Genomic DNA, 11,256 nt, shown 5'->3' with positions numbered 1-11,256 from the left:
AACATACCCTTTCCTGGGCAGTACATACGGCTTTAGGTGCAGGGAAGTCTCTGGAATGGAAGGACCTGAGTGTGTGTGTGTGTGTGTGTGTGTGCACTCATGAGACAGCATGTGCGTGTGAGAGTGCGTGTAAATGAGTCTGAGACTTGCGTGAGCATGTGTGTGTACGTGTGTGTGAGGCTGTTTGTGTGTGACTATAAATGTGAGTGTGTGGGAACTGAGTGCGAGTGTGTGTATGGACTGTGAATGTGTGACCCCAAGCCTGTTTCCCCGCCAGCACCGTGGGGGTGCGGATGACCCCTGCTCACGGGGACGAGGGTTGGTTACCACCACCCGACCAACCCTGACCAGGCTGGCACCATTGGGCTCCTGACCCTTACTCCCCTGCCCCCTCCACCCCACCGCCCTGAGAACCACCAGAGCTACAGGCAGCAGCTCGGTGAGAGGAAAATGTGAGGCTTGGACACCACTCGGCCGGCTGGTCCCAGGAGGAAGCCTTGCCCGTGCCAAATGTCCTCTGCCAGCATCAGGAGCCCAGAACCAGAGTCTACTTGGACAGCGGGAGGAGTCCTGGCGGCCTAGCGGTCCCATGTCGGGCTGGGAACCACCAGCAGGAGGAAGAGCAGCCTGTCTCCTGTACAGCCCAGCCTGGTGCCCACAGGCAGCTCCGCCCCGTCCCACAGGCTTGCCGTGAGTCTTAATCAGCTCAATGGCAGTGGGGTTTTTTGAGTTTTGAGTCAGGGGTGGGCTGGGGGGAAGGGGGCAGTGGGGGCAGGGAAGCAGGCCTGTTTCCTCTCTCCTCTGGGGTGGCGGTGGGCCTGGAAGTGGCCAACTTGGGGTAGTGCCACAGCATGGAGCCTGGGCTTGGGGTTTGTTGGGGCTCCCACTGCCAGCCTCAGTTTCCCCACCTGTAAAGTGGAGAAATGCCAGGACCCATAAGGAGGCAGCCGATCCTCGGGGAAAGACGAGGCTGTCTGCTCCAGCGATGATGGAGACTCACAGGGGCCGTTCCACCTGTCCCTTCGGCAGCCCCGACAGCCGTGAGCTTGGCTTTGAATTGCATCTTGCAGTGTGGAGCTGCAGAGCCCACGAGTGGACCCAGGACGTGGTTGCTGTCACTGTGTTCTTGCAGAGCCGGGTGAAGGTGAGATGGGGCGACAGGTGTGATGGGCTTGTGGCTCTTGCATTCCACATGCAGACCTGGGTTCGGCACCCGGCCAGTGCCCCTCACATGCGGCCATCACCCGTCCATCTGCGGAGGCCCACGTGTTGCTGTCAGGCCGAACAGGTCTCAGTGGAGCTTGCAGACTCGGGGACGAGGAAGAAGGCCTGGATAGAGAGCGACTTCTGAACACCAGCCCGCGAAGCCCTGCGGGTCGCAAGGCGGTGGGGTACAAGCCCGGGTGTTTTTTTTTTTCTTGTTGTGGGGCCCGATTGAAGGATAGCTCACCCCAGCGACAGGGTCAGCAAGGGATCGTTTCCTGTGTACGCATGTGCTCCTGGCTGGGGAGCGGGCAGCTACCTGCAGGAGTGGCTGCCCCAGAATCCTCCTCCTCAGCCCCCCTTTCCCGGGTGCTCTCCAGCAGGAAAGCTCATGGCTGCCCCCCCCCCCCCCGCTGGTGTCTGCGGGGCTGGGGGGTGGGCACGGGGTGGGCAGGCCTTCTCTGTTGACGGGTTTGTTTGGGAACGTCCCCTGAGAAACTGTAGGGCACGGAGCGGCCTTGGGGAGTCATAAGCTGGCATTGAAAAGGAACCGGGTCCCGTGCCAGAGACACTGCAGATGCCGCCGCCTTATTTGGTCTGGAAACTGCTCGGCTGAGAGGAAAATTGGACAAGAGAGCAGAGCTGTGAATGCGGCCGGGCAGCTGGGTGGCCGGTCCTGAATCACTCAGGGTGGAGTTATGCATGGGTCCCTCTTTGGCTAGCTGCCTTTCTCAACAGCGACTGCCCCTTCTCCCCAGGACCCACGGCTCAGCCATTCCGCCCCCCGCCCCCCCCGGGGCCTCAGATTGCGTGCCCAACAGAACCCCAAACTGCCGGTCTGCGCTGGCCTCACACGGTGCCTCTGCCCGAGCCCTTGGCTGCAGCCACCGTGTCCATCCATCGGTCTGTTTCACTGCCCTTCCATGTTACTAAGCATGATGCCCTTCCCCAGGGGCGGACCGGTCTCCTGACAACACGCCCAAAGTACGTGAGACCCAGACTTTGCATCTCAGGGGCCTCTGCCTGGGCTTCCTCCCAGACAGATGGGTTTGCCCCACTAGCAGTTCCCGGCGCTGCCCTTCGTTTGGGGCTTGTTTGAAGCTCGTTCGTGTATCACCAGCGGATTTATGGAAGTTAGTTTCAATTGCAATCTTCTTCCTTTTCAGAGTTTTATAAACTTTCCTAAGTTTATAAACTCAGACCAGTGTTGAGCGCCAATGAGTAAGGAATCGGAGGGGTTTTAAGGCTGGGACCTGGCCTTTAAAAAAAAGTTTTATTAAAAAATTTAATACTTACATATAGCTTATATACTCGAGAATAAGCCGACCTGAATATCAGCCGAGGCACCTAATTTTACCACAAAAACTGCATTAAAAATGTGCTGAAAATGGCTTATACACAAATATATACGATACATATTTGCCTTTTATTTGTAGAATATAACACACAAATAAAAACATATGCTATGTGTTTCTGCACAGCCGTGGCATTAAATGATGACAATCTCGCCCCCACTCCATGTATGTAGTTCTTTCTTCTGTTTTTTTTCTTTTCCCACCCATCCTCTCTCCTTCCCTCCCTGTCTCTCCTCTTATTAAAATGTTTTTATTTTTAAGTTTCCTTTTATTTATTTTTTTATAAATCATTTTATTGGGGGCTCTTACAGCTCTTATCACAATCCATCCATCCATCCATTATGTCAAGCACATTTGTACATCTGTTGCCATCATCTTTTTCAAAACATTTGCTTTCTACTTGAGCCCTTGGTATCAGCTCATTTTTCCCCCTCCTTCCCCACTCCCCCTTCCTCATGAACCTTTTATAAGTTATTATTTTGCCATATCTTGCCCTGTCCGACGTCTCCCTTTCCCCACTTTTCTGTTGTTCATCCCACCAGGAGGAGGTTATATGTGGATCCTTGTGATTGACTCGGCCGCCTCTTATTTTTCAAGGGTACATAATCCATTGTGTGTGTACTGGAGTTTATGTGTCCGTCCCTCTACAGCTGGGTTTTTATTGCCCCCATCTTTTTTGGCGTGATAGGAATTGCTGCGATAAACATGGTATGCATGCGTCTGTCTGCGTCATATTTTACTGTCTTTCTTCAGGGTAGATACCGGTAGAGCGACAGCCGGATCATGGCTTCCACAGTGGCTGTACAATACAGCACCTCCACCAGCAAGGTCTCAGCATTCCCACCTCTCCAACATTTGTTATGTTCTGTTTAAAAAGAATGTGCTGAGCCTGTCCGTGTGAGGCGGTGTCTCATCACTGTTTTAATTTGTATTTTTCTTCAAGCTAACTAGGTGTCCTGGGGGTGCCGTGGTTACGCGTTGGGCTGCGCCTCTGCGTGGCCGGCAGTTCAAAACCAGCAGCAGCTCCTCGGGCGGAAGAAAGACTGGGCTTTCTCCTCCCGTCAGCAGTGACGGTCTCGGAGACCCACGGGGGCGCCGTGAGTCAGAGCTGACTCGCTGGCAGTGAGTCTGGCCTGGTTTTATAGCTAATCATCGTGAGCGTTTCTCCACGTGGTTGTTGGCCGCCTCGATATCATCTTTAATAAATTCTCCATTCACGTCTCATGCCCATTTTTGATGGGGTTATTGTACTTACGAAGGTGTTGTAGTGCCTATCGATTTCTGAAATTAACCCTTTATCTGATATGTTTGCTTCTATCTTCCCATCGACGATCCCTGTAGCTCCGGGGTCTCTACAGAGGTCTTTAATCTGAGTTCATTTTGTCTTGTTTCATTCCTCTATAGGTGGACATCTGATTTTCCCCGCACCAGTTATTGAAAAGGCCGCCTCTTCCCCAGTGATGCGTTTCAGTCCTCTCTTGGAAATCAGGCATCTCGAGCTCGGAGCTTGTTGTATTTCTGGGTTTGCAGTTCTAATCTGTTGGTCTCCATCAGCAGTTCTCAATCTGTGGGCTGTGACCCCTTTTGGGGTCGAGCGACCCTTTCACGGGGGTCGCCTGATTCATCACAGTGGCAGAATGACAGTGATGAAGTAGCAGCGAGTTTAACTTTATGGCTGGGGGCTCCCCACCACATGAGGAGCTGTCTGAAAGGGCCATGGCATGAGGAAGGCGGAGGACCACTGGTCTACGTAGTTATGGTTGTACCAATACCACACTGTTTTGGTTACCACGGCTGTATGAAAACGGAATGAAAGGTCGTCTACAGTCCACAGCACCTTCAATATTCTGTGGTCTCCTGTATTCACTGTCCAGGTTTCCCGCGGCTGTGAAGTGGTTGAGAAGACCTGCTTGGGTCAGGCCAGCCTGAGTCCTGTGCCTCTCTGCCCTTCAGCGCTGTAAGAGGTCTTGAGTGGAGACGTGCCCAGTGCGGCACAGCCTTTGGTTCCTCGATGGCTGCGTCCGTGGCTGTTGCTGGTGGGTCAGTCGGGTGGAGCCCCACTGTCGGTCTGTGGTGGCTCTGAGGGTGTTCACCCCCTTGTTCAACCTTCACCATCGCCTCCACCAGCATGCACAGGGGTTCAAGTCCCCTGAACCACGCTCCCCTCCTGTGTTACAGGTTACACTTCTGGTCCAATGGTCGTAAAAGTGGGAAGACATCTGTGGGTCTTGTCTTTGGGGGAAAAAATCTTTCTACCTTTTATCATTAAGTATAATTTTAGCTGTCGGGTGTTTTTTTGTTCTTTGGTAAAAATAATTGTTATCAGGTGGGGGCAATTCCCTTCCAGTCTTACTTTCTTCAGAATTTATTATTACTTTTAAGAAGTCGTCGCCTGCCTTTTGTGAGTCTGTTGAGACGGCTGTGGTGTTTGTGTGTTTCTGCCCTGTGCTGTTTCAGTGGGACTTCTGGATGCTAAGCCAACCTTGACTTCCTGGATACAGCCCTCTTGGCCGTGGGATAGCTAATACTTTGTTTTGGGTAGATGAGGAATGGCATTTGAAAACTATTAGTTTGGGGTTCCCAAAGCAGAGGTGAGGCTCTTTATGAAGAAGCCACCTGTCAGTTCTTTACACGAGATGAGACGGAAATTTCTGGAACTGGGAAAAGGGCTTTCGTGCACCCTTCCCTTCCCTTCCCCATGAAAACCCACGTCCAGATGGCTCTTAGATCTTACTGCCACTTGTGTGAGTCTGGGTACTTTAGAGAAACTAATCCATAGAAACCCATATGTATAAGAGAGAGTTTTATAGAAAGGTTAAGTGCGCATCAAGAAAACATCCCAACCCAGTGCTGCCCAAGCCCACAGGTCCAACATTAACCCATTAATCCATATGTCCAACACCAATTCACAAAGTCCTCCTCCACTTCACAAAATAGACGCAATGATGCTGATGCAGGAGGAAAGCCGAGCCAGTGAGTGTGTAAGCATCTCAGCGCTGGCAGGGGTCTCCACCTGGCTGCTCCAGCACCCAGGGTTGCATCGGGGTAGGTCCATGCGGCTTCTCCTTGGGGATGTCTTGCAGGAAGTGAGCCTTGCCAGCTGAAGCAGGGAACTGGCTAAGGCAGCTGCACCCTGGTCCGACCATCAGAGCAAGAGAGCGGAGAGCTAGAAAGGCGAGGCTCACTGAGCCATTTATCCCTCTGCCCTTCAATTAACCCCACATGTGTTTATCAGCCAGGTTGGCACAATAAACTAACTACCTCACCCCTCATCGGTAGCTCTCGTCTAAACAGGGTGCACAGTCAGTGTTGTGACTGAGCCGTGTCTCTCAAAAAGACATGCTGAAAGGGGGCACTGGCCTGCCGCCAGCAACTGCTCTGAAAGGGATCCCGTCAGACGGCCCTGGGCAGAGTCAGAGAGCCTGCAAGAGAGCTCCACTCCCCAAACAGACCAGCCTTACTGGTCTGATAGAGACTGGGGGACTGTTAGCCACCCTTCAGGCCAGGAGCTGAACACATGCCCCTGGCTCAGTTTCTGGCCGAAGAGCAGACAGACCCTACTGTGAGGTCCAGCCTCACATCTGGATGGGCCCTCGGACCATTGAAGGGAGGAAATGAAACGGCGTCTGTAAAAGTTTTGGGGTGCTCACCTCCGCCATGGCTCAGGAACCAAGTCTGAGCAGAGAGAGAGATTGTATTCTCACATCCCCTGATCTGCTCTCGGGACGTGCAGCCCCCTCTCAGGACAGGTAACCACATAGGTAACAAAGTGGGCAGGACCCTAACCCTAGAGGCCCCTGAGTTCATCGGGAGTAAGCCAACCCTCCAGTGTTGTGGGCAGGGGGAGGGGAGCGACTGCCCCCTGAGCAGTGGCAACAAGTCTGCTCTTACAGATAAAGCCGCGGGCCACATAGCAGGCAGCCGTGCTTGTGAGAAGTAACTTTTAGGCAGTACTATGATGGGAGGCTATTATGAGGATTAATTTTAGTTACGAGCATGTGATTGGGACTCATCTCTAACCCACAAGTGTGACGGCCTCCCTCCACCCAGAACCCCGGCCTCCCAGGCTTCTTAAAATATGAGACGAACAAATTTGTCCGCATACGCTCTCTTCCCCCTCGCAATCTACAAGTTGGGTAATCCCGCCAGGCTGACATACACTCCCCAGACTCATCAGCCATTTGAGTTCAAAGCCAAATCAAACTCGCTGCCGTCGAGTCAATGCTGAAGCGTCTCGGTCCCCTGTGGGTTTTCTGAGACGCTAACTGCCGATGGAGTAGAAAGCTGTCTTTCTCCCTGGGAGCTGTTGGTGGGTTTGAACTGCCGACCACGTGATCACAGCCCAACACGTAATTGCTCTCCACCAGGGCTCCTCACTTGAGATCAAGGGGACAGTGTTTCCCCAGGATGGAATGTGTGGGGTGGGGGGCGGGTGTTAGGAGCGGGAGAGGAACGGAGGCGGGGATCGCAGGGAGGAAGTGGGATGGGTGGCGGTGCTGTGGGCAGCAGCCAGGAGTGAGATGGACCAAACTGTGGCCCAGCGCTCGGACATCGAATGGATGACCTGCCGTGTGAGTCCGGGTAGACTAGAGAAATAGATTCACAAACATGCATTGAGTGTTGAGAAAACACCCCAGCCCGGTCCAGATCAAGTCCATAAGTCCGATATTAGCCCATCTGTCCAATAGCAATCTATAAAGTCCTCTTCAGACTCACCCAACACCTGCAGTGATGCCGAGGGCAGGAGGGTCACGGGCCAGTGGGTGGGAAGTCTTGGATCCCGCGGCGATAGAAGCCTCTCTGTGCAGGCAGGCTCTCCATGTAGCTCTGCTGGTTCCCAGGGCACGGGGTCTAGGTATGTTAATGTGTTCACGGCTATTTCTGTGACTTGTTTGGGGGAGGAGGGTCTTTCTTTGCTGGGATGCAGGCTGGCGGCCTCCAGAGCAGTGGGGCAGGGCATCCATGTGAGGCTGGGTGGACCAGAGGAACAAATCCAATCTAGAGAGAGTTTTATATCAAACACTAATTGCATATTAAGGAAAGATCCTGGCCCAGTCCAGATCAAGTCCATAAGTCTGATATTAGCTCCTATGTCTGATACTAGTCTCTAAATTCCTCTTCAGACTCACACAACACATGCAATGATTCCGAATGCAGGAAGATCACAGTCCTGTGGGTGGAAAGTCCTGTGGATCCAATGGCAGTAGAAGCATCTCAGCACTGGTGTGGATCTCCATGTGGCTTCTCCAAGTCCAGGACTCTGGCTCCATCAGTGTAGCTCCATGTGGCTTGTCAACAGGAATGTCTCCCAGGGAAAGTGTGTGTCCTGCCTCCAGGGAGGAAGACAGACATTCCCAGAATCCTCAGGAGAAGGCCATGCCCATACAGAGGCCTCATTGACAGGCTAGACTCCACCCCTTCGCTCAAGTTGACAGGAAGATGATGGAACTGCTGCAGCACGCTTGTTCAGTAAAACCCTCTTGGTGCACGGCGTTTGGTGAGGGTACCTGCAGGACACGAGGACACAGAGGGATGCTGGCTGTGAGCCAGCGCTGCTAACATCTGCTGGGTGCAGACAGGCCCCTGTGCAGGTTGGGTGGTGGCTGGAATCCCCCTGTGTCCCGCTGTCCTGCTCAGACATGCAGGCTGAGGCCACTGGTAAGAAAGAGGCTGGCTGGGACAGGTATTCAGATGTCCTAGGCCGCAGATGGAGTGGGGGTGGGGGGACCCCAATCGAGGAGCCAGCGGTCCTCTTCGGAGTCCTTTCTTGGAATTGAGAGGACAGTCTCTGTGACTGGCTGGGGACACCTGTTTCTCGCCTCCGAGGATGTGCATGAAGGAGGTCTGATGGTGCAGTGGGTTAGGCTTGTAACCATGAAGCTGGCGGTTCTAGCCCACCAGCTGCTCCAGGGGAGGAAGAGGAGGCAGTCTGTGTCAGCTCAGACGCCCCGGGGCGCTAGGTTTGTGCCTTTCCTATCAGAGAGTAAGGAGCCTGCGTGGCCATGGGGTTAGTCATGAAGTTGCTAACTGCAGGGTGGGAAGTTCAGAGCCACTAGCGGCTCGGGCAGGTGTGGGGGAGAAAGTTAAGGCTCCTGTAAAGATTGACAGTCTCATCGTTGTTATTTTATCCTTACCGTTTCATTTTCTTTCTTTTTTTTTTTAATTGTTTCTGTTGGGCTTTCCTGTTTGTGGTGCGCACAGGTCTGGGAGCTGACACCAGGGTTTATGGGGTGGGGGTCAAAGAGAGGGAGGGCTGGGGGCTGGGGGAGCAAACTATGTATGCAGGATGGGGGAGGGAGCACCAGATGGATGGATTACACAACTCATTTTAAAAAGTGAATGAACCATTAAAATTTTTAAAAAGAGAGAAAATGTTCTGAAATTGGGGTAATGATTTGTACAATTCTTCTTGATATGATCGAACTATTGAATTGTATGATATATGGACTATGCGCCAATAAAACTGTAAAAATCAAAAAACGAAAAGACCGGCAATGTCAGGAGCCCTATCCAGGGTCACAGTGGGTCGGAACCGACTTGGCGGCAGTGGGCTGGGTTTGGGATTCGTGCAGAACTTGCAGGGCACGGCTCTCAGCAAATCCCTCACAGAGCTCCACCCTGCCTCGACTTGTCCTGGGGAGGCACCTTTGAGGGGAAGGGCCAGCAGGGAGCTCCCTCCGTGCAGCCAGGCAGGGGCACCCAGGCATGGGTGGGAGGAGCTGTGACCGTGCCACGCCTGCCCTCTCCCCCTGCATGGCGAGGAGGGGAAGCTCCCGTCCCCGGAGGGCCCCCCTCCCTGCTTCACAGAGGGCAGCTATGCCACAGAGGCAAGACTTGTGACCACAATCGCATTATGTCTTAGAGATGCAGCTCCCCACCCCCAACCGGACGCAACTCCGAGCAGTGGTCCAGAATGCAGAGGAAAGGGTTTAAGGAACAGGAAGCCGTGTTCAAGAAACGGCTGTTGGCCATGTCAGTTGGCCCCGGCCACGGTGACTTGACAACAACACGTGACCCGGCCCCGAGCCCCCTCCACATGTTGGCCATGCTTGAGCCCATTGCAGTGGCCGCTGCAGGTTTCTCACCGTGAGTCGTGCATGTCCCACCGGCAAGTGTCGGTCCCCAGGCCCTGTTCCACCCACCCCATCAGGTCGGCTCTGCTCTGAGGGTCACGAGCCTTTGGAAGTTGGACCAGGAATCAACAAGCCCTCAGAAGAATCGACGCCTCTGATCCAGGTCTGGAGAAGGATGTTCAGCAGAGCAGCCGAATCCGCTCGGAGGAAGTGCAGCCTGCATCCTCTTTAGACGCCAGGATGGTGAGGCTTAGCCATCGACTTTGGACTTGCTATCGGGAGAGCCCAGGAGCCCGGGGGCGTGAGTGGTTACGCACTGGGCTGCTAGCCACAAGCTCAGCAGTTTGAAACCAGCAGCCGCTCTGGGGAGAAGGGCGGGGCTGAGGCCTCTGCTCCCAGCAAAGTTACAGCCTGGGAAACCCACAGGGGCAGTTCTTTGCATTGGCACCGCCTCGAGGCCCGCGAGTGTGAGTTTGACCCGTCCCTAGAGAAGGGCCTCATGCTTGTGTAGGGGGTCAGCAGAAACGAGCAAGGTCCTTGGTGAGGTGGATCGACATGGCGGCTGCGACAGCGGGCTCACACACGATTGAGAGGGTGGTGCGGGACCAGGCAGTGTCGTGTGTGCTGGACCTGGGGTTGCTGGGGGTCAGAGTCACCAACAACAACTCAGCTCTTCCACATCCTGTTTTGAGTGGCTTAGTGGTTACGTATTGGGCTGCTAACTGCAAGGTCTGCAGTTCGAAACCACCAGCCGCTCCGGGGAGAAGAACGGGGCTTTCTACTCCCATGAAGAGTGACAGTCTGGGAACCCCCCAGGGGCAGTTCTACCCTGTCTTGAAGGGTCGTGACAAGTCAGCAGTGACTTGATGGCAGGGAGGTGTTGTCCCTTTAACCTGCGGGGCTCAGCTTCCGACTGTGTATCAATGATCCGCTGCTATCCAAAAGGGGGTTCTGGCTGACTTCAGAGCGCCCCTGAATTCCAGAGGACAGAGAGAGTGCAGACAGAGAAAGGATTGTCATGGCAGCCATTGCCTGCGGTTCTTGCCCTACGGGGCTCAGAGCCAGCTCGTGTTGTGAACTCAGATTCCGGCCAGGGATTTCTGACTCACCAAGGGGAACAAGCTACCCCCGTTTCTATGACTGCAGCACAAATCTGCCCAAAACTGAGCGGGAGGAAACAGCCGTTGAGAGGCTGTGGAACCCGTGGGTTGGGAACTTGGATGACGCACAGTGGGGCTGGAGGATCCCCAGGGCTGGTCCTGCCCTGGCAGGGACACTGAGCTCTGTGCTGGAATTCATGTCCCGGGCCTCCAGTGAAGTCCGGCCCAGGCCTGTCACCAGCTGCGACCCCAGTTCTGCTTGCCCTCCGCCCATGGGCATCGTCTCTCAACAAATGCCGCCGCCGCGCACCTTCAGCTCCTCTCAGGCTCTGTGTTCACACCCCCCCGCCCACATACACACACCAGAGCCGTGGGTGCTGGTGACTCCCCGGAGCCTGGTGGCTGGGATCCCTGAGCCTCGGAATGCTGCACCCATCTCTCCTCGGATATCGAAGATCGTTGTTATCACCGTGGGAGGAAGAGGAGGTTTTCTGCTCCCGTCAAGCGTTGTCTTGGAAACTCACA

Source organism: Tenrec ecaudatus, chromosome 4 (genome assembly GCF_050624435.1).
Source record: "Tenrec ecaudatus isolate mTenEca1 chromosome 4, mTenEca1.hap1, whole genome shotgun sequence".
Lineage (NCBI taxonomy): Eukaryota > Metazoa > Chordata > Mammalia > Afrosoricida > Tenrecidae > Tenrec > Tenrec ecaudatus.
This window is presented reverse-complemented; position numbering follows the sequence as displayed.